Raw genomic sequence first — 24,673 nt, 5'->3', positions numbered from 1 at the left:
AGGTAATTTTGTTTCATCATTCCAATCGCTTCTCGGAGTGCATGTATCTTTGCAAGGGAAAAAACACTATCACCATGCTCATCTGCCAAAGGAGTACTCCAACCATAGGTGGCCAACATTTGACGAGCAACATCAAATTGCTTAACAATTATGGAAACCATCCTATCATTAACCTTCAATTGGCTTGCTAAATGATGATCCCCTTGTAACGAAACATTTCCACACAAATCTTCCCATTTGTCATCCGCACTGTGATATAGGGTTAATCAAAGTCACTCACCATATGATAAGCAGCATGTATGCTATCATCTAGGCACACCTCAACATCTATGGTTTTGTTGCTATGCACCTTATAGGATGGCTCAACTGGTGAGGTAGAAGCTACCGATATAACAGTATCTTCACACGTGTAATGACCCTGCTCAAATCTGATCCCAAAATACTGATAAAGGTTCAAGAAAACACTTTGCATACAAGGGTCATATGACTGATATAAAATTTCAGTTTGCTTTTATGGCTCTTTCCTTCACTTAGCATCAATAAGAATGCTTGCAAACAGACTCTAAATTGACTAAACAATGACCTATCATGAATGTGCAACTTATTTTGACAATATTCAATGCATATATGTGACTGAAACTACTTGCAATATGCAGCTACAGCAACTAGTAATTTTGACAAACACTTGGGATGCAAAATTATAACATTATTTATGCCAAAAAAGAGAACCTACAGCCAATTGACATTTTGTCAAACAATTGGCATGCAAACTAATAAGCTGATCATAAATGATAAATAAATATTCAATTACACTATATCAGACCAGCAACTTATGTCTCCTTTATTGTACATAAAATGTCAACTACAATGCTAGTATGAAATGGCCAAGACTCTTGGCTTACATCCGCATGAATAATGCTTAAATCTGTTACAACATTTCACCTACAGCCTTACCTACTAATATGTATCTAAATGATAAGAACAATGCATGTAATATCCAAAGGAACCTGATTGCAGATGGCTGTAATAATTTTCTCCGATGCTACCTTTCTACTTTGCTTTTTTTGATCTGCTTTTTCATTTGCTTTTTTCGGATCTGCTTTTTCAAACTGCTTTTTCGGATCTGCTTTTTCGAACTGTTTTTTCGGACTTGCTTTTTTTGGACTTTTTTTTTTGGCCCTGCTTTTTCGGACTGCTTTTTTGCATCTGCTTTTAAAGACTCAAAACCTCAGGTAGTCTGAATATACAAATTAAGCTCAACTTGAAATGGCTGAATACCACTTCCAAAGTGCAACCCTTCAGAAGGTCTTTCACTTCCTCAGTTATGCAATCTCTTGAGAGGTATTGTTCTCAAGGATTATGCTGAATATTTGCAGACTTGGATGGTGCCACAAATGCTCAAAGAGAATGGTAGTAGAATTATCAAATCCCCGTCCCTCCAAATGGGAGCCCAAGCCCTCTATTTATCTACTTTCCTAAGAAGTTACTAAGAACTTCTAGAAACATCCTTTTCTAAGAAGTTACTAAGAACTTCTAGAAACATCCATTATAAAATCTCATTATAATGCACTTTTATTATTAAATAACTTTATAAAATAAGAAGTGCAACTCAACTTAGAATTATAACATGTGGGCCCCGTATAAAATTGATGATGAAATATAAATAAAATAATATCTCCAAGAGCATGATGAGCCATCCAATCACCAACTAAACACCAAAATGACTCTCATCACAACCACCCATCTACGAGAGTCCATGATAGATTGATCCAGCACGCAAAACAATGTTAGCCAAAACGGGGACATTACAACACGCTTCCACTTCCAAGGTGACTGTGTGTCCATCCACATCATGATCTTGGGATTCATTCTCATCAAATGAATTTTCTGATTCATTTTCCAAGATCTGATTTTTGCTCTCCATAAGGTCAGTTGTATGATGGTCACTAACTGTTGGGAATTCATCATAGAAGCTTCTAGATACTATAGAGACCTCTTGTTCCTCTTTCTCTTCATTCTGTGATGTAGTCCTCTTAACAACGGAAACCATACCTCGTGCTACTTTATCTAGTTTTGCAGAGTCTGAAATCAATTCATTCATCCTTTTATGATTTTCATCCAACGTTTTCAAACTTTGTTTAAGCTTCTCCATACTCTTGTCCCACTGCTTCTGGTTACTTGGAGTAAACATGATTAACTAATTGATTCAAATGCTGCAATGATCTCCGACTATTTTGAGTTTTAAATTCTAACACTGTTGTATGAAGAAGACAGCTTAAAAATGATCCTGGCCCCTTTCACGTGTCTGCATCTAATATCACAGATTTCATTGCTGGTGTCAAACGATTTGATGGACATGGCCAAGGTATCGTAAGCTCATGCTGCTGTGTTATAACCACACTCGGTCGTACCTTCTCCTGGATGAGTTTGTAAACTCTTTGTAATAATCTAAACTTGAATTTTATGATCAAAATGCTGACTATATAGCTGAGATGGAGGTTTTTTTGTCAAACAGTTCTCAGACAACCTGAATATGATCTATTACCACTGTATGTAAATTCTCCCAGTTCTGAACAATAATTCCAACCTGTACTTCAAGGTATATTGTCAAATAGTTGATATGAAATCACAGTTCCTCAGCATTATACATCTTATACTCTTCAAATTACTGTATTTTTGTGTTCTAATGACAGCAATTGTGTACGTTCATAATTTAAGATTGATATAGAGACAACATACAGTTCTACTACTGGAGTTTGAAACAACAGTGAACTGGTCCAATGCCGAACTTTCTCTCATACCACTGTACTATTCTGCACTTAATTTTTTCTCTAAGTGTTGAATGCTGAATGTTTAATTAGTTGACATTAATTCAAACAGTTGATAAGTAACCTGGAAAAGGTTCTGATTCTGTTGATATAATCTCACTGAACATTTTTAATACAACTGTTGATTAGGAAATGGAGTAATTTAGCCAAATAGTTCAATTGCGAGTTTAAAAGACATTTCAAAGTATATCCTTGAGTTCCAGATTTCATTATTGGAAGAATGCTGGCAATTTGTCAAACATATGGCGCAAGCTCGGGAATGCCCTTTTTAAATAGTTCTATTCATCTAAATATGCATTTCAATAGTAAGAGAAACTAACTGCTAGTTTTCCAACTATATTCAGCTAAGTTGGCAAATAGAATCAGAGATTTACAAAGGCCTAACCTGGAACTGTATATGCAATATTTGGCATGATCTCGCACGCTCTCAACCAGTATCTTGCTTTCACAAACTTTGAACCCAATATGGGACTACCTTCTATAGTGCTCAGTCTAACAGCTTAGAACCTCTGCTACGTGGATATTAGCTAAAATATTCACACCCTCTGTCCATCGGGTAACCCGTAAGTCTGAGCTCGACTATAAGATTATCAGTTGCCGGTCGAAATGAGGTAGCTGTCCAAAAAAAATGGCGTGAGTTTACTGGCTCGAGCTCTCAATGCATTCAATTCGTGCCCAATCTGTCTGCGCTTGGACATCCAATGTATTACTCCTGGATGTGATTAGAGCAACCCGCGACATACAAGGTATTCAGGGCACGTTTATTCCCAACTCGACTGTGCACTGTTCATGCCTTCACCTGTATTCAATATTCTGACTGTGGTAACAGATTTACTCCAGGCGTCCAAGCAATACGGGTTTGATAAAAAATACAATGAGGTAGTTTCCAGTATGCCAACCAAGGTTAACAAAGATGACAAGGACTCCACTAATTCCTCTTGATTACTTTGCCCCAGATTTTACGCTTCAATACGTACAGTCAACAGGTATTCGAATTTGCTAAAAAAACATTCAGATTATGGAACAGTCAACTGACTCATATTTTTTTTCATTACCTCCCATAGCCTGTTCCACTAACATTTTTACTATATTGTCGATTTCTTGCCCAACCTGAATTATGCCGACTAGAAAGAAGATTAGGGTGACGTCCAACCTTCTTAGAGAATTTCAGATTTTCATAAATTCTTCTATGTCTATTGTGTGATTCCACAAGATGGCAAGATTCTTGGCTCTAATACCACTATAATATCCCTCTCCGGATATTTTCTAAAACCCATGATATAAACTTACAAATTTAAATACGAACAGTAAACTAGTAATTGATACAAATTTCAGAACTTCAATTCGATTTGTAACCAGCAGATTTACATACAAGAGAACTCAGAAAAGATTGTTTATTCATCCAATATTCAGAAGTACAATATAAACCAATAGTTAACCACCAATTGTTGCCTAATAACGTTACTGTATTATACATCAGCAATACAATAACATGCAACAATTTAGAATATCCAATCTTACAAACAGAAATAAACAGTTAGATTGGCAATATAGGTAAAACCTGAAAGAAGGCTAGGTTTGCGTCCAACCTCCAAAGTTTCTTCAAGGGTTTGCGTCCTCAAAGAAATAACCAGCAACTGTTTCCAGCTCCCAAATTAATATTTATTTGAATATTATAATCTTCATATATCCTCTCATGTGGAGCTTGTTGTACTTTTATTACTTTTCCCAATGAGATGCATACTCATTCAAGCAATGTGGGATAAAGCAATTTTTTTGTCCTTTAGTCACTTAAGTGAACATAGTACCTTTTAAATAAAGTGACAAGTTAAATGAACTTTTAAAATCACTTAGCCAGTAAACCATATAATCATTAGGCATTAAAATAACTGACCAAACAAACTCAAATAAGCACGTACAATAGCTCGTTGGAAAGCTCTCGGCGAGACGCTTCCAACCCAACACTGAGATATCACGAATACTGAGCTCTGTTTACTCACTAAAAATAGTAAGCATCCAGACAACCTACCATAACTGCTCTGATGGGTCCAAAACTGGAAATGTCTAGGCCAAATCTCGAACTAAACCCCATAAAGAACCTTCTCGCCCCGAAACCTAGGCGAAGTGAGCTGGCAACACTGAATTATAATGTCCCAGAAAAAGGGTACATTATAGAAACTAGGACAACACCACAAACCAAGGGAACAATGGAAATAGGGGGCACAGTTCTACTTCAAACATGCAAGGGAATAATGGCTCAACAATTCACTCCCGGCTACTAATGCTTACCTTCAATCAGGCTAACAACACACCAGCAACGAATGAAGCAACAAACCAAGAATTTCATAGGCAAGTGTCAACTGATTGGCAAGCAATGGGTGCAGTTTTACAGGATGAGATGCCATTTCCATATTAAATTACTTTTAAAGAGAGGAACAGGCCACAAAGGGGTCATGGTGATAGGTGCCAAAATCAAGATTTACAGTGAAGAGTGGGTAAAGTACCCATAGCATATTTTGATGGATCACAAAAAATGACACCGAAATCGTGGATTCAAAAGTTGGATACTTTTTTCCAGTTTAAATCTATCGCTGAAGATGAAGCAATCAAAAATGCAACCTTGCATTTGCAAGCAAGGGAGTGCTCACGATTGGTGGTATCATGGTTTGATCACCTAAGGCCATGATCAAATTGTAACCTATGTTGAATTCACTAAGAGGTTGTTTGATCGATTTGATAAGAAAGATTCGGAGATGGAATTCAAAGAATTGGCACAATTAAAACAATGGGGTATGGTGGAAAGTTATATTTCAGATTTCCAAAAGATTTCAGTTTCAATGACAAACATTTCCAAGAAAAGGAGAGTGGTTCTTTTCATAGATGGATTAATGGAGCCATTAAGAGGTTGGGTTAAAGCCTTGAACTTAACTAATCTGCAAGATGCCATTAAAAAGGCAAGGGAAATGGAAACCTTTATTTCAAGAAGCAAGTTCTTCACAAGGAATTTCCATCACAAGAGGGATAAAGACAAAAAACACTCTCACAAGGATGGTGATCAGTCTAAGAAAACGCAAGGCAGATTGGATGATGAACAATTAAATGAGCTGAAAAAGAAGAAATTACGTTTCGAATGTAGGAAACCTTGGGACCAACCTCTTTAAGTGTTCATTGAAGGCAAAGGTGAAACAATTAGAGTATTTTATGTTTACCACATAGATTAATTGATTAATGCACACAGACAATGAACAAGAACAGCAGAACTCCTTTTATTATTTGCATATGCCAAGACATTACATTATGCTTGATAAGATGATTTACAATGTACCCAGACGAGGTATAAATACTTCCCGCCGAACCTTCCCGAAGGGGTCCGTTGGCTACATAACAATACTAATCTACCCGTCGGCTACAAAATCTTTACCAACAACATGAACCCATCGGCTACACAGTTTCTACCGACAACATGATCCCCTGGGCTACATAGTTTCTACCGACGACACTTTACAGACCCCGTTTCAAGTTCTGAAATTTCAGAACAGCAGTCCGAATCAAGCTCAAGTGAAAAAGATTCTACATAAGATGATTCAATGGGTGAACATAAGGGGGAGTGTTGCATAGCCCAATTAACAAGCATGCAGAAAATTAGATCTTTTAGAGTTAGAGGGGTGTTGTGTGGGCAGCGAATAGTCACATTAATAGATATAAGTGCAACCCATAATTTCATAGATGAAGGAGTTGTGGCTCGAAGAGGTTTGAGGACTGAAGAATGTGAAGGATTTAGAGTAATGGTTGTTGATGGATTCACCATCACTTGCACACGTAAGATATCAAACTTATGCATCCAGTTGGGAGGATACGAATTAAAGTATGACTTTTATGTTGTTAGCATTGGAGACATGGATGCGGCGCTTGGCATCCAATGGAAACGTTTGCTTGGTAAGTTTAGAATGAATTTGCAAACCATGGAAAGTTGAAGGGAAGAAATTCCTTCTTAGAGGAATGACAAGTGCAGTCCAAAAATTGTTTCCATCAATCGAATGGAAAGGTTAATGAGGTGTAATCAAGTGGAGTGGGCAGCAGAGTGCGCCTTCCCACCAATAGATTTAGGACAGCAAGACAAGTTTTCAGCTTGAGATTAAGGTGCTATTGGATAAGTACAGCAAGGTGTTGAGCGACATCCCACATGGTATTCCCTCGGATAGAGGCATTGAGCACATAATAGAATTGGAGGGTACGAAACTGGGCATTACCACACCCTATCGGCACTCAAAATGACACAAAGGTGAGATTGAGAAGGCAACCAAAGAGATGCTGGAAATGGGTCACATAAGACCAAGCAAGAGCCCATTTGCCTCTTCAATGGACTTAGTGAAGAAGAAAGATAGAATCATACGCATGTGCATTGATTACAGGGCTTTGAACAGGAAAACAATCAAGAACCATTACCCAATTCCACTCATTGATGAGTTGGTTGATGAACTACATGGAGCTTGCTTCTTTTCCAAGATAGATTTGAGATCCAAGTACCCCCAAATCAGAGTAAGGGAACAGGATCTGGGGAAGACAGCTTTTAGGTGTCATTATGGGAACTATGAGTTCCTAGTCATGCCCTTTGGGCTGACAAACACACCAGCCACTTTCCAATCTTGTATAAACCGGATTTTTAACAGGCAGCTCCATAAGTTTGTTTTAATATTTTTTTTATGATATTCTAATATATAGCAAAACATGGGATGAGCACTTGAAACATTTAGAGAAGGTGTTTAGTATTTTGGAGAAGGAATCCTTGTTTGCTAAGGAGTCTAAATGTGAATTTGGTTTAATGGAGTTATTGTGCCTTGGTCTCATTAGCAGCTCTACAGGAATTAGTGTGGACCCGGAAAAAGTCAAGGCAATCATAGATTGGCCTCCTCCTATTAATTTATTACAGCTGAAAGGCTTCTTTGATTTGTGCGGTTTTTATAGAAGATTTATCAAAGGTTTCTCACAGGTGGCTGCCCCACTGACTGATTTGATAAAAAAAGGGGCCTTTGCATGGTCAAATGAAGCACAAAAATGTTTTGAAGCAGTTTAAGGAACTTATTAGTTCATGTCTGGTGTTAGTGACTCCAGATATTACTAAACCATTTGAGCTGGAATGTGATGCATCAAGTGAACGGATAGGCGTTGTCCTAACATAAAATAAACGTCCCATCGCCTTTGAAAGTAGAAAGTTGAGAGTCGCTCAGAAGAGCTATTTAATCTATGACGCTGAGAAAAGCTTTTCAATCTATGACAAAGAGATGTTGGCAATAATGCATGCTCTAGCCAAGTTTAGACAATATTTAGTGGGAAGTAAGTTAACTATTAAAACAGATCACAATAGTCTCAAATACTTTCTAAATCAACCAGACTTGAGCGAAAGACAGCAAAAATGGGTGAGTAAATTGTAGGCCTATGACTTTGATAGTGTCTATGTGAAAGGGAAAAGAAACATTGTGGCTGGTGGCTTATCTAGGAGACCACATTTATGTTCCATAGTGGAGATAACAGCTGATTGGAAGAAGAATATTACAACTGAATATGCTAAAGATGAGTGGGATTCAAAATTGCTTTAAGGCATCTCTCATGATGACAGGTACAAGGTGCAAAATGAGTTGATATTATATAAGGATAGTATCTTTTTATTGTCAAATTCCAAGTTCAAAATGGAGATTTTGAAGTCTTTTCATAAAGCCCCTATGGCTGGTCATCTGGGTTTCTTTAAAACATACAAGCAAATTAGAGAAAGATTCAGTTGGAAGGGATTAAAACTTGAAGTTCAGAGATTTGTACATGAGTGTCCAACGTGTCAACAAAACAAGCATGAAAACACATACCCAGCTGGTTTATTACAGCATTTGCCGATTCCAAACCAAAAGTGGGAGAGTGTTTCAATGGAATTCATAACCGGTCTACCAGCAGCTCAAGGGAAAAACCGCTTTTATGTTGTGGTTGACAGATTGACTAAATCTGCACATTTTTTTGCCATATCAGCTGCATACACCAGTACAAGTAGCAGATCTCTTCTTCAAAGAAATTTTCAGAGTTCATGGGCTGCCTAGGAACATAGTAAGTGACAGGGATGGTAAATTTATGTGTTTGTTTTGGCAAGAATTGTTCAGGTTATGTGGAACCAAGCTCACTCCTAGCACTAGTTATCATCCACAAATGGCACTAGTTATCATCCACAAATGGATGGTCAAACTGAAATTGTTAACAAGTGGCTAGAAGGTTACTTAAGAAACTTTGTTTCAGCTCAACAGAAAGCATAGAAATAGTGGTTACACATGAGGGAGTACTGTTATATTTCAACCTATTACATGTCCATATTCACCTTACATGGTACTCTATGGTTTTGAACCTTCAAGTATTGTAGATCTCGTTTGGACGGATAGCAGAGTACCCCAAGCTTCAGACTTATTACAGCAGAGTGAAGGACATAGTGAAAACACTACAGGACAACATCCAACAAGGTCAAAATCAACAGAAGCAATATGCAGATCAACACAGAGTTGAAAGGCATTTCGAAATTAGTGACGTGTATTTAAGGTTGCAGCATTACGAACAATCTTCTCTCAAGAAAAGTAAAGCTAAGAAATTGAAACCAATGTTTTATGGCCCATAAAGGGTAACTTGGCGGATCGGGGAGGTAGCCTATGAGTTGGAGCTACCCACAAACACTAAGGTCCATAATGTCTTTCATGTGTCTAGCCTCAAAGGAGCTTTGGGACATAAGGTAATTCCTTCAACAGTATTGTTACCCTTGGATGATGAAGGAAGGTTAGTTTTAGTGCCTGAAGCAATCATTGAGGCAAGGGAAAGGAACCTCCACAAGCGTGTGATCAAGGAGTACTTAGTGAAATGGAAGGACTTGCCGATGGAAGATGCTACTTGGGAAACAGAGCAGATTTGGTCGCATCCAGATCAGGATGGATATGTAGAGGTGTTACAATCTCTAGTAGTCCATGTATGTTTGTGGTGGGAATAGGAGAGTTACAAGTTGTTTATCACTGAGTGCGATTAGATTCTTGCAAGTACATCTAATAACCAAGGAGCGGAAGTGAGAGGCCTAGATGCATATTATCATCAACGCACAGGCAAAGAGACAATGAGTCTGAATGAGCTCTTCAGATATGGGGTCAAAGGAAGTGTTGTAGAGCAGTTTTGAAACACAAAGAACCGTTCTAGGCAAGCAGATTGGAGTCCATCGTTGCAATATCCTGAGCCGGATATTTACAGATTTCTCTTTTAACAATATAATCAGCAATAAAACTTTGTAGATAATTTCCAGCCCACTCGAAAACCAGTGGAAATTCCAATAGGGATTTATTCAACCTTTCTTAGATATAGGCAAAATGGAATACAATGCTATAATAAATCCTGAGGAATTCTCCACAAGAATATAACCTGTTATTTCATAATAATATCCAAAATGTCGAGCATATAATCATGTGTTACAAACCAGTACGATAAAATCAGCAACTCTTATAACTCTTTAAAATACATTATTGCATTTTACAACAGCAATACGATAACTAGTACAAAAAACCAATCTTAAATACAAATTAACAGTTAGATTTGGAATGATAGAATAAGAACTTGTAAGCACGAATGAAACACCTGCACTGATGTTTCCCGAGACAATGGGTTTGCGTCCACTATCTGCCAGCACGAGGGGCTACGTCCTCAAACTAGCTGAAAGTTGAAGCTTTCTGAAAACTCTCACAAGAGTGAAAATTGAACTGAATCATGAAATCAAGCATACCAAAAAGAAGAGGTCTCTTCTCCTTTTATTCTCACAACAGTGACCCTTCGACTTCCTTTCTGGGTTTTTCATCTTATCTCTCCTCGTCCTCTTGTGACCACTTGGAATATTAATTTGAACTTTAATAATAAATTTTCAGGTCAAATACTCAAACTTAATATTGTAAATATGTCCATTCTTAATATTTCTAATGTCCCGAAAAAGAAGGGACATTACAAATCTCCCCTCCTTGAGATTGCTTGCCCTTAAGCAATATGTACCAAGATCTCATATAAATTTATAGTTAACCGAGTAGCCTAATTTGACAACAAACGTGGGCAAACTATGAAGCACGGTACCACTCTGCAAACCACCTGTCAACCGACAACCTAGATACCATATTACTCTACTAAGAAACACTGCGCTTATAAACTGATCAACACTAATCATCATCATATTCAAACTCAAACCGAATAGGGCCACAATAAAATCCTCGTCCAACCATAGATACAAACTACAACACCTGGATCCCAAACTCTATTACGCTGCCTCGTTGCTATGATGAGATAGAAATATATCCAGGGTCCATGTATAATCCAGTAGAATGCGAAGCCCTGACCTAAATGGATGATGTAAGAAATGAGCTGCTCAAAAAGTAAAACCACCATCCCATGGACATCAAAATTCATACTGTCGGCATAAACTTGGAGAATTCCTAAGTGCATAGGTGCTATGAATGGAGTATGCTGAGATTCTAACCACAAACCTCACATAAATACTCCACCGAGAACTTTTGAAAGGCTGATGAAGAAAATTCACCCAACTTCTGAATGGGGTGAAATCAGAAAATATGTTGGGGCTGATCACATGATAAGCAACAAAAGTTGATTCATCATTCCGATGCTGAGATCCGGATTCATTACTAGGATCTGAGCCAGGGTCCCAAAGTCTGAAATCAAACTCTTCCTCTTCATGACAAACAATAGATGATCCCTCATTTAACACAAAAAGAGGGTTGTCAGATGTCCAATCAGCAACAACTTCAAACAAAGAGTTGACAACAAGCCAAAAGTGTTTTTAAGTTTTGCTATTTAACTGTTTGGGGTAGCTATCCAAGTCATACATCTGTTGAATGCTCTCAAGTTCATCAATGACTTCCTAGAAGAACTCCTGCCTCATTCTATTCTCCTATTCCTGAGAGTGTTCCATGACACTCACTGCCTCTTGAACATACTTAAGCATCCTGTTGAGATCGCCAATCTCATCCTTTTCCCTATTTGACTGTGCTACATAAATCTCAGCAACCTTTAGAATATAATCCCTGTTGGACAACAAATATAAGTGATCTAATTTCATAATCTCAAGGGTTGTTTTGACCTTCTATAAATCGACCACATGCCAGTCACCTTCCCCTTCCCTTGGGACCTTCCTGTAGAGCTCCTCAACCAACTCGTGGGTACTATCATACTGTACCAAGGATACCACAACCATGTCTTCACTAACCTTCAGTTGATTCTGTAAGGCACGTATTTCATTATCTACCTGCTGAAACTGTTCATTGTCCTGCAGTATCATCTTTTAGGTTGTTCCTCTAAATTCATATTCTGAGTATCATGAATATATGATTCATGATACCAAGATTCCAAACTGTTATTAACTTGTGTGCAATCCATTTCATTTTTATGCTTGACAAAGCTCACCTCCAAGTCACCAACGAAGAAACCTGCACCTTGTGTAACATCTTCTATGTGATCATGAGAAGGATGCAAATCATTGGTAGTTGTCTTCTCTTCTATTTTAAGACCATACAAGTGATAATTCTGATCTATCGAAAATTCCTCGTACACCCTCGTGTGTTGTTCATTTGCAAGGAGATCCTGGACCAACTCCAGATACCTTCTTTTTGCCATACCGGTCCTGTTTTGCTGCTCAAGATAAAAATCAATATAATCACTGACTGGTAAAACATTCTGAATTTGGGTAGGAAGTTTTTGATACTCCTTGTAAATGTTGAGTATTTTTGTTCGCATATGTACTGATTGGGTCACCCATGTTCTAGAATATTCAACTCTTTCTTCAAGGTTGCTATAACTCATAGAGACATCTTGCAGGAGGAATTTATTCGAATAATTTGACATTGGTGGCTGAAAATGGACCGATTCCTTAATCGTTCAATCCTCAGGAAATTGTGATAGTTGATGCTTTTCTTTTCCTACCTTCCTTATTTTATCACCATCATTCCATAGCTGTAAACTTTTGCCATCTTTGTGAGTAAATGCATCTGTGACATTTGTGATTGCCAATGAATTTGAACTATTTAACAATTTTTTTCTTACTAGCGATCTATGCACACTCTGCAATTTTGGCTCATGTTTGGTTAATGACTTTGTGGTCCTACTTGGTGCCCGCATAGAATTCATCCAAGTATCATCCTCATTTTGATTCTTTGTCTATAGCAAAACACTTTCTCTTGGATTTGGTCTTGAGACAAAAGAGCGGAATCCATTACTTATAGAACTAGACTTAATTCGGGCGGATGCCAACTCTTGTTGTTGCCAGGCCTTTGTTCCCTCATCAACATCAAGTTCCATTGCACCCTTGGGAATATATCTTGCCTGTATGCTCTCATGATATGGATTTTGAATTCTTTGCCTGTTCCCAAGGCTCTTCACACTATTATCTGATCCTATAGCAACTTTACAAGGTTGCAACCCCAAGGAGTTCTTGACCATTGGATGAATCCCACATTTGGAATGTAAATTCAATTTCTTTGTCTTCAATGTTTCTTTTCTCTGTACAACTTTTGTGGAACATGGAACTCTTTTACGCTTACTATGGTTTGGCAACTGGGAGTATCTTTCTATCCATTTAGACTTTGTCATATCTGTGAGTATCAGTTTTTGCGCAACCTATTGTACTTGAGGGTTTAATCCTGCTGCGTACATGACAAGGATTCCTTCAGAAAGTAGGTCCTGAAAGTTGGTTAAAACTTCTTCAAATTGGACACTATTAAACATGCACTTTAAGCTTTCTCGAACTTCCGTAGCATTCACTGAAGAGACATACTTCATTAAGTTTGTTTGATCTTGTGCCGTCAAAATTTCCATAAATGAGTCAAAATTTATAATATCTTTTAGTTCTACAAAAATCAGTGGTGAATGACAACTTTGCAGAACGTTGTATTTACTATAAGAGAAATTGTCCAAACGTCCATTAGGCTTTAAAAAATTATCTGAGTGCTCCTGATAAACTTCTTCATTATCCATTCTATGCTTCGCCTTTTTCTTCTCTCTACCAAGTAAATACTCATCCTCATTCTGAAGCTGTGTGGAGGAGGCTACTAGCTCAGAATCAACCTGAGCTACAAAACCAAAACTATTATACTTATTTTCTACCAAAAGTGAAATTGCCTCTGATTCCTCTTCACACATTTTGGATTGTGGCTGACTAATAAGCACACTACCAAGTCCTATCTCGGCAGCAACAATTGGAGTCTAACATGCAAAGAGAAGATCCTCTGAAGACAATAATAGATAAGATGTATCTTGTTCATGCATAATATAACGAAGGCCTTTGGTAAATTTTTCAACTAAAGAAGGTATTTTACAGTTCATGCATGTACTCTTTCTTGAAGGAATAGGTGAATCCCACACAGGAGTATATGCAGAACCTGTAACTCGTCAAGATTGGCTGCAACAGTTTCCTATTGACAAGTGACTAGTGGCAATGAAGAACAACCTTTACCCTTGGTTTTTGTTTTGTCCTCAACTTTTTGGATCTCTCTATATAAATGATGCCCAAGAATATGATCAAACAATAGCTAACACAAACATAACCTATATTTCCACAAAAAAAAACATTTGTCCAATTCCCATCAATTGTCAACTAGTTACTACTTCTAACGTTGCCACCTGTTGAGTGTTAAAAATTATGAGTAGATTGAGGCTTGACATCGTGTATATAAGACGAGGCCCCATAGCATCATTCGAACACTCTGTATCAAGGTAACGTGACTCGCGGCGAGTCACGTGAGTCAGGCGAGTCAGCGAGCCGCGCTGACCTCGTCGAGTCACAATGACTCGTGACTCACGAGCGGTGAGTCACGAGGAGTGACTCGCATGACTCGCGAGTCACTTGGTGACTCGCGTGACCCGGCCTGCTTGACTCAGCCGCGACAAGCATGAAACCAGGCCTTGAAAATATAATTTTTTACATGTTTTTTTTATGTTTTTTTTACATATCTCACTCATATAACACTAAAAGGGCTCCCATAACAGTCTATAGTGAAAAGAAGAAAGAGAGAGAGAGAGAGGTAGAAGAGAAATAGAAGTTTCTTATTTTGCAACCAGCTGAGAGGAGGAGGAGAAAAGCTTGCATTTGTGACATTGGAGCTTTCATTTAGATCATCAAGGAGTTTATAGGAGCTCTTCTCAACACTTCCCAAAGCATTTGAACGAGGTAAGACTTGATTGTTTAGATTTTGATGATTTTTTTGTCTATGCTTATGGGTTTTTTGCATGAATTTTTTTTGTTTGTTTATGAGTTTTTTTTTTACTTTAGATCTTCATAAAATGCAATGCTGAAATGGTAATATTTGGTCTAAAATGTCTTATTGCAGCAACCTTTACATTGTTCCTTAATTAAGTCATAATGGCTTCTGGAGGTAAAAAACCCAAGCTCTCTAAAGGCAACAAAAAAGATGAGTGTTGGAAGTTCACCATAGAATTTCTGGGTAGAAAGAGAACTCAAACAAAATGCCTATTTTGCAAAACCATTAATAGTGGGGGGATAAATAGATTAAAATACCATATTGCTGGCTTACGTGGTCATGATATTGAGCCTTGTGGAGCTGCATCTGTTGAGGCTCAACGTTTTTGTTATGTAGCCTTGGAAAAATATGAACAAGAAAAAAAATTTTAAAAAAAAAATTAGAAGAGTTAGCTTTGATTGGTTCTAGTTCCCTTCCACGCTCATCTGCAAATGTTTCTGAGTCAGTAGGCTGTGTTGGAGAAGGTTCTTCCCATCCCCCATATCGTCCTAGTGCTTTTGTTGCTCGTGCTTCTTCTACATCTATTCCTTGCACTTCTAGTGATGCTACTATTGCTGCCCTTTCTAGTAGTGCTGCTCTTTTTCGTCCTAGAGTCAGAAAATCTAGTAAGTTGGACGACTTTTTTGTACCGCGTACCACTCCTGGTGCACAACCCTCACTTGAGAGCATGGGCTGGAATAGGGAGATACATGAAGCTGGAGTAAGAGCAATTTGCAAGTTTTGGTTTTTCTGCGACATTCCATTTATAGCAGCCAGGTACTTCAAGTTTTCAACTTCATTTATATTTGATTGTTTTACGTTTTAAGTTTTAAAATTTATATTCAATTTTATATTTTAACTTGATGTTGAAAATTTGAAATATGCTAATTAAAATGTTTTTATAAATGTAACAGGACTCCTTATTGGCAGGGGATGATTGATGCAGTTTCCATCTGTGGTGCAAGGTTCAAAGCCCCCACTGAAGATGAGTTGAATGGCCCCCTCTTGCTAGATATGGTTGAGGAGATGAAACTTGAGTTGGAGGACCACAAAAAGATTTGGAGCCAAAAGGGGTGTACCATCATGACAGATGGATGGACAGATAAGAGGTCCAGAACCCTCCTAAATTTTCTTGTTTCTAACGGAGGTAATTCATCATGCTCTACTTCTTGAAATCTAAAATTTAATGTATGCTATTATTGAATAACGAAAATTTTGTTTTATTGAGTATTGATTCTTGATTCTTGAATGATAATTATTTTGTTTAATTTTCACTTTCAGGATCCACCATGTTTTTGAGGTCCATAGATGCTTCCTCGTGTGAAAAATGCAAAATTCTTATGTGAGACTATTGAGGAGGTCATAAGGGAGGTGGGGAAGACAATGTTGTCCAAGTGGTGACAGATAATGCAGCTAATTATGTTGTTGCAAGTAAAATTTGAACTTCTAACTTTCTAAGTTCTACTTCTAAAAAATTTGTTTTAGTTTTTCATTAAATTTTGAAAATTAAAAGTTTTTTAATACATCAAAAATTTTCATTGTTTACTAACTAATTTAAAATTGCTGCAAGGAAAACTATTGATGGAGAGACACCCAAAAATCTTTTGGACTCCATGTGCGGCCCATTGCATCGACCTCATGTTAGAGGATATTGGCAAGCTTGTATGGGTGAAATCATGTGTTACCAAGGCCAAAAATCTTTGTAAGTTCATCTATAATCATCCCTTGGTCCTCAGCACTATGAGGAAATACACGAAGGGAAAGGAGTTGGCTCGTCTTGGTATCACAAAATTTGCCTCTAACTTTATCACACTAAAATCCTTGTTGAGTTCAAGGTTAGAGTTGAAGTGCATGTTTGTTGGTCCAAAATGGAGTTCCTCCTCCTTTGCGAGCAGCCCTGCAGGGATAGATGCAACCAAATGCATTTATGATGATGATGATTTTTGGGAGCCATGTTCGAAGATTGTGGAGGTAATTTTAAATTTTAAAAGCTTAAGTCTTAAAATTTTATAAATTAATTTGTCTCATACATATTTTTGTTTTATTTTCATTGTGCAACTTTGCAAAGTTTCATCATTCACTAAATTGTTTTGTAGATCACCGAGCCCCTTGTAGCCCTCCTACGAGTTGCTGATGGCGAAAAGCCCTCTATGGGCTACATTTATGAGGGCATGGATAGGGTCAAGGAGACTATTAAAGCCAAATATGTAAGAGTTGAGGAAAACTATGGCCCTATTTGGGACATAATTGATAGGAGATGGCAAAATCAGCTTCATAAGCCCATCCACGCAACAGCCTATTACCTCAATCCGGCATACCGTTTCCTTGATGATTTCAAGGCAGATGAGGAGGTTCTTAGTGGCCTATACAAAGTGGTATCGAAGATGTCCCCTAATCTCACAAATATATTGCTTGAGATGGATGCTTATAATAATGCATCAGGGCCCATTTTTTCAAGTAAAATTTGCAAAGAAGGTCGTACAAAATTGCAGCCAGGTAAAGATTACAGCTTAAGCCTTATACAATCTAGTTTATAAATTTCTAGCTTTAAACTTAAAGTTCAAATTTTGAAATGAGACTAATATTTTTTTGTTTTCCTTTTTTCAAAATTTAGATAGATGGTGGCAAATGTTTGGGCCTTCAACCAAAAACCTTTAGCAAATCACCATCCGCATTTTGAGCCAACCAATTCTGGATGTGAGTGCAACTGGAGCATGTTCGAGCACATCCACTCGAAGAGGCGTAACAGTTTGTCTATGCAGAAAATGAATAGTCTAGTCTTTGTGCACTACAACCTGCGCATTAGGATCAGGGAGATTTTGGATAGTGACACCTCTCCGATTACTCTAGAGGAGGTTGATCCAGAGTCTGATTGGATCACTGAGGCTACTGATCCTGTCTTTGATGATGAGGACCTACAGTGGCTTGACCAGGCAGATAGAGAGAGCCAGGCTGAGGCTGTGGCTATGGCAGCAGAGGACCAGAGAGCTCCAGTTGTTCCTAGTGGCAGCTCACAGACATTGGCAGAGCCAGAGGTAGAGAGTACAGTTGATCCTAGAGGCACCTCACGAGCTGATGCTATGGCTACTGAGACATCCAGGACCTACCTTAGACGCCTTACTAAGAGGCATTTTGTAGATTATACTGAGCTTGAGCCTGAGGTTGAGGCTGAGGTTGGGAATGAGGATGAGGATGACGATGATGATGAGGATGATGATGAGGATGACGATGACGATGACGACTCCGACTAGGAGCCATAGCTATAGACTTATAGTCTTGTTTTAACTTTTTGTTTAACAGTTTAACATTAACTTAATATATGATCAGCATTTGGAACATTTGAATTTGATGATGACTATTGAATCTTGATGTGTTGGATTTCATAATGCATAAATGATAATACATATACATTTTGATGGTTTGCATGGATTTATCTTAGTTTGACTTTAATTACTAGTAATATAGTATTTACTTTTAGCAATTTACCTTTGTAAGTTTGTAACTTTGTAGTTTGTAGTATTGTACATATGTAATCGATGTTTGACTTTTAAGTTTTAAGTTTTTAACTTTAAGTATGTGGCATGTGCATTATGATCAAATTATCTTCTATTTAATGATGTTATTGTGTCTTTACGCTTTATTCAATAATGGGTGCATGGAATGTTCTTTAAATCCTAAAAAATCTCAAAATTTCGAAGTTTTTTCACTTTGCCGAGTCACTGTCGAGTCATCGCCGAGCCAAGTCACGAGTCAAGTTACCCTTGCCGAGTCTGAGTCTTGTTACACTGGAGAGACCTACATGGGGTTACAAAACCCTACCTCCTCAACTGAAGGTCCATCAATCAAAGAAAATCATATTCTTCTTGCTTGTCGTATTCAAGGCGAACGTATTCCTTCTCTTTCACCAAGCAGATGCTTCCTTCAATATTCTCGTATTGTTTTTCCACAATATTGAATGCAGAGGATGGTTGTTTAGAGAAGCAAAAAAAAGACCCTATTCCAGATTGATACGATGTAAATCTGGTGAAGATGTGGTTTACTTGCTTCTAATTCAAAGAGTCTGTCATGGTGCCAAATTCTATCTCCATTTTCCCATTTGGCCAACAAAATTCCTTGTTATCGCTTCCTTGTGAATTTCCATAGCTGGCTCAATCTCTAAGATGACCCTTAGTGGAGTCGTTCCAACTCCCATGCTCACTGAACGCCAAGCCATAGAAAAAAAAACCACGATACAATACTGCTTGTTTCGGTGGAATCATGTGAAAATGTTGTTTAACACACCCACCATTCTCATATTAGATTCAACCATAGTTCTGTGCAATCCGATCTACTGGAAGAAAACTCCTTTATTCGCAAACAAATGTGCTTTCCAGATAGGAAATACGACTTAGAATGAGAGGAAGTTAGTGTATCTAGATGCTTCTACAAATTTGACATTATTAATCTTCTTGCAAACTCAAGAACCCAAGCTGGAATGAACCAATGGAAAACACAGCTTAATAATATGCTGCCATACTTAACTATAGACTTGAATATTTACCAATTGTTTTCACCCGTAGAAGCTTCAAACCTGTAAAAGCTTCATGTCTTGTTCCCTAAAATTCTCTCTCTGATAAAACCCTTATGCTAAACTATCTCTGATAGAAATTTTAGAGCTGCATAATCTGATACACTATTTGCATATTTGTGACTAAGTTTTGACCAAACTTCTGGCTATACCCAAGAGGATGGCAGGAACAAAGTGTTGATACCACTGTAACATCTCGAGCCAGATATTTACAGATTTCTCTTTTAACAACATAATCAGCAATAAAACTTTGCAGATAATTTCCAGCACACTCGAAAACCAGTTGAAATTCCAATAGGGATTTATTCAACCTTTCTCATATATAACATTCAACTCAAATATAGGCAAAATGGAATACAATGTTATAATAAAACCCGAGGAATTCTCCGCAAGAATATAACCCATTATTTCATAATAATATCCAAAATGTTGAGCATATAATCATGTGTTACAAACCAGTAAGATAAAACCAGCAACTCTTATAACTCCTTAAAATAAGTTATTGCATTTTACAACAGCAATACAATAACCAGTACAAAAAACCAATCTTAAATACAAATTAACAGTCAAATTTGGAATGATAAAATAAGAACCTGTAAGCGCGAATGAAACACCTGCACTAATGTTTCCCAGGACAATGGGTTTGCGTCCACTGTCTACCAGCACAAGGGGCTACATCATCAAACTAGCTGAAAGCTGAAGCTTTCTAAAAACTCTCACAAGAGAGAAAACTGAATTGAATCATAAAATCAAGCATACCAAAAGGAAGGTGTCTCTTCTCCTTTTATTCTCGCAACAGTGAGCCTTCGACTTCCTTTCTGGGTTTTTCATCTTATCTCTCCTCGTCCTCTTGTGACCACTTGGAATATTAATTTGACCTTTAATAATAAATTTCCAGCTAACATAGTCAAACCTAATATTTTAAATACGTCCCTTCTTAATATTTCTAATGTCCCCAAAAAGAAGGGACATTACAATCGTTCTACGATTTTTTGGGGTTATTGCAGGTTGGCAATGGTGAGTCGGGGAACACATGTGCTTATTCCTTTCTAAGACAAATCACATGGGTTCAGGAAAAAAATGTTATCAAGGGACCTAGGAGGTTGACGGGATGAAAGGAGATATGCATCATCTTCGTGCCCAGCAGAAGTAACACAATCCAAAGCCGCCTAAGTCTCAGATCGAACGTGAACCCAGATTTTGGAGCTGCAGGTTAGTCAGGAAAAAAACTATCAAGCTACGAATTCTATTTATTCTCTGCTCTCCTAGGTATATCATACTTCAATCAAAAAGGTTCTGGTTTCAATTGTGGAAGGTCAAATTCTATTGAAGCTTCTCTGTTGAATTAGTTCCTAAGAATTAAATCAGTTATTTTTCTGAATGTAATACTGTCATGCCGTCACATGCTGCTAATCCAGTACACAACGTTGAAATAATATTAAAAAAATCTGCATTTTTTGGAGGAAACTGGCTGACAGGGTAGCATATTATAATTGGCCACTGCAGTCAATTCATGATTTTAGTATGCATAAATCTAGATGAGGATTGGTTGATTGTAATGAGCTTGGCTTTCTGGAATACTCAAGTTTCTTCCCTTGACACTTGGATATTAAGTGTCAGTGATAGGATCTCAATTGTTGATCATAGAGGTACTATTTATCTAGCTGATTTCAGGGTTGGTTATGCTGACTTCTTCTACATTAGCCCCTCGACAGTAATAGATCAGTTTCCTGTTTGATACATCAAGAGGGGAGATGTCACACTTACTTTTTTCGGTTTTTCTTTCTATTGCCCAGGATCGTACTGGCAATGAGTTTGTTGATGTGGACTTTTCTAAGTTACCTTTCTCAGGTAGTTCAGTTTTGGTTTTGATGATGTCTTCTCTATGGGATTCCATGAGAGGAGAGTGCGATTTGAGTAATGCTGGGTTGTTCGTTATGATCATAGTGGCACAGTGTAAACATGGTGGTTACATTCTGAGTTTGATTTGCAACCTTGAGAATCTGAGATCACTTTGGTTAACAACTCTGCAGTTGATAGAAATGTAGCAACCTTCCAGAATTCATTCCTTTGCGTTTTCAATTTAGTCCTTTCAAGAGCATTTTCCTGAGGAGATGACTAAGTTTATGCAGTGCTTGATTTCTCTTCTTTCTATAAATTGTTGTGATGTCTCTGGTCTTGGGCACCTTACAGGACAATATCTACAGTAGACGGCAATGCACTTTTCCTAGGCTGACTTCATACCATGGGATCATTCTTGGTTTCAGTATTGATTACATTAGCACTACTTGGGGACAAGCAATCTTTAGGAAGTGTGGAATATAATGTCCATATTTTCATGGTTCTCTCGTAGTGTAGTTGGTGTTGGCTTTTAGGGGGTTTCTAATACACCAGTGAATTCAGATGGATTAATGGAACTGAACGACACCTTCCATAGTGATTTTGGACATGTTTGAGACTTCATACTTTTAGCACTTACTACTTATAGAAAGATTTGGTCTATCCCAGATTGGGTCCGTTTGGTGTTAGGGTAAACATACTATTTTAAGTTGCTGCTATTTTTACTGATTACTTTTAGCAATTCGGCAGGCCTCTATTTCCCCTATAGTGAAAAATGCCATTCTTGGACGATAAGTGAAATTAATTGGGTTAAAAGAATTATATTTTGATTTTTTAATTACCTATGTTTCTTAATTGTCACTTTATGACTTCAGCGACTTGTGCCCCTTGGCCTAGTAACACGACGTCATTTTTAAAGAGAGGTCATTTGACATCCTATGTAAGAGGAGGAAATAGATATTTTTAATTAAATGATTGGTGACAAGAGTGAAACCTGTTTGAGTATATTATAAAACTAAAAGCAAACTTGTGGAATTTATTTGGTATGCTTGATTGGAGATTTTGGATTATTTTTCAGTTTTACTAGAATTGTCTTTTTTTAAGGGCTTGGAGGATAACATCCCTCTTTGCTAACAATCTCTACACTATTGCAATACACAGTCTAGAGGTTAGTATATTTGTTGCGCTTAAAGAATATCATTTTGTGCCCAAGAAGACCATACTATTGGAGTGAATATACTTGAGCAGTTCTGAGATATTATCGATAGAGTTTTCAGATTGGGATCGCAGATCATAAGCTTAAAGCTATATATATGTAGTTCAAAACCCCTTATAGTTCTGCGTTCGAAAGTAGAGATGGGCGTGGATAGGAGAAGAATCTAGGTTGCATGGGTACACATACCCACACTCTTGGTACGTGTACCCACATACCCAAGTACCGGGTACTCAGTGGAAAGCATCATAGCTAAGAACCTTGATGAAGATTTCTGATTTTTGTTTCGGTTTCTTGTTTGTGTATCAGCTTGTTGTTTATCAAGCTTAACTAAATATGTAATCAATTTGAAACTTATGATACAATACTGATTAACAGTAAACTTTATAACTGTTCAAATCAAAGGTTATCATTTGCAGTATGGCATTGTTATATAATTTATGATCTTCTTGTTCATGTTTAAAGTCTGTCTTCTTTGTTATGCATCTAAACATTTATCATATATATAATATTATTATTACAAACATATTGCAAATCTAAAATTGAAAACAATACATTATATTTGCATACTTTATCACTGTTCTTGTTTCGAAAAACCATTGTCATGACTCATAATTTCAGATTTTTTATTAGTATTAAATAATATTTATAAAAAAATTGATGTATCCAAGTACCCCCGTCCCCTATTTTGAAAAATATCCGTACCTGTAACTTAAGTACCCAAGTACCCCCATCCCCATGCAACCTTGTCCAAAGAATTGAATAGTGGTTTTTATAAATAGGCAATTCCCTCAGAGATATTTGCAAATTGGGTATGCAAAACCTTTTCCTTGGTTTGGCCAAATTTTATTTTGAAACAGTGTAACACAGGCACAAAGGGACATTGGGACAGGTTTCCAGGATGAAGAACACGGGGCTTTAATTTGGGGACAATGGGGAAAGGGCGATGGGGGATGCTGTAAAATACTATACACATAGTACTTGAAATTCTAGTTATGAAAGGACGGATTGCTATCTATATGCATCAAATACGCAGTTCGCAATCATTAGACAAGGGCATGAGTTGGGCATGATTCATTGCGGAAGATTGTGAAGTTATAGTAAAGATTTATTGCCCATATTCCTATCATTGTTGAAGGATTCTCAAAGCCTAATTGAAGACACTGTTGTAGCCAGCTATCCTCTTGCATGCCGCTCTGAGATAAGTCTACTATCATTATTACTGTATAAATCACCAAAATCTGTTCCTACAGTGATTGCAGAATAATCATGGTAGTTATTGTGGCCATTGTCAGGGTTGCAGCTGAAGTTTAAGTAAACACCAATGAGTCCCCAGTCTGAGACAGCACCTAGGGCCTCATTCATTATGATTTATATTCCAGAATCAGGAGTGGGGACTGCGGTTTTGAAGAGTATGTTTGTAATCAGATTTCAATATAATGTTTCTTTGAGTGATCAGAGTTTAATGTGATATTTCAAGTATGCATCAAGCTGGTTTGAATAAGATAGTTGTTTGGGTTTGGAAATCAGTTGTGTAGTTGTTTATATTCTTTCTTTCAGTCATTAATCTCTAGTCACGCGCACTGCTGAATGTATTTCAAATCATAAGCTCTCAATCATAAATTAAGCAAGTGAACAAGAAAAATATCAAATGAAGGGTGCAAATTATAGACTATGTAAAGTTTTTCAAAGATTCCTGGAATACTAAGCCAAGTCACACAAAACAAGTCTAACAGGCTTCACTTGTAAGCCCCACTAAGCTGATATGCAAGGCCACATGTTTTTGACATAGAATACTTGACATCAGCACAGTGGATTTAGAAAAGTTTATTTTTCATTTGTAAAAATATTTTCCCCTGAATCTGTGCTGGAAGTCAGTCCCCACACTGCAGTTCACATGATCACTGGAGTTTTATTGGTTTAACTGTAGCGG

The 24,673-nt window shown here is 37.4% G+C and overlaps 1 protein-coding gene and 1 pseudogene across 1 annotated transcript in view; both read right to left on the bottom strand.

Moving 5' to 3' along the window:
- The window catches only part of LOC149557035 (putative potassium transporter 12), a 133,404-nt gene that overhangs the window by 35,911 nt on the left and 72,820 nt on the right, over positions 1 to 24,673 (bottom strand). The gene's annotated exons all lie outside the window — the stretch shown is intronic.
- On the bottom strand, positions 11,782 to 14,775 carry LOC149557036 (uncharacterized; annotated as a pseudogene).

Source organism: Cupressus sempervirens, chromosome 5 (genome assembly GCF_028749045.1).
Source record: "Cupressus sempervirens isolate cs-2001-9-10 chromosome 5, ASM2874904v1, whole genome shotgun sequence".
Lineage (NCBI taxonomy): Eukaryota > Viridiplantae > Streptophyta > Pinopsida > Cupressales > Cupressaceae > Cupressus > Cupressus sempervirens.
The sequence above is the reverse complement of the archived record's forward strand: the minus strand, read 5'-3'. Positions and strand labels throughout refer to the sequence as shown.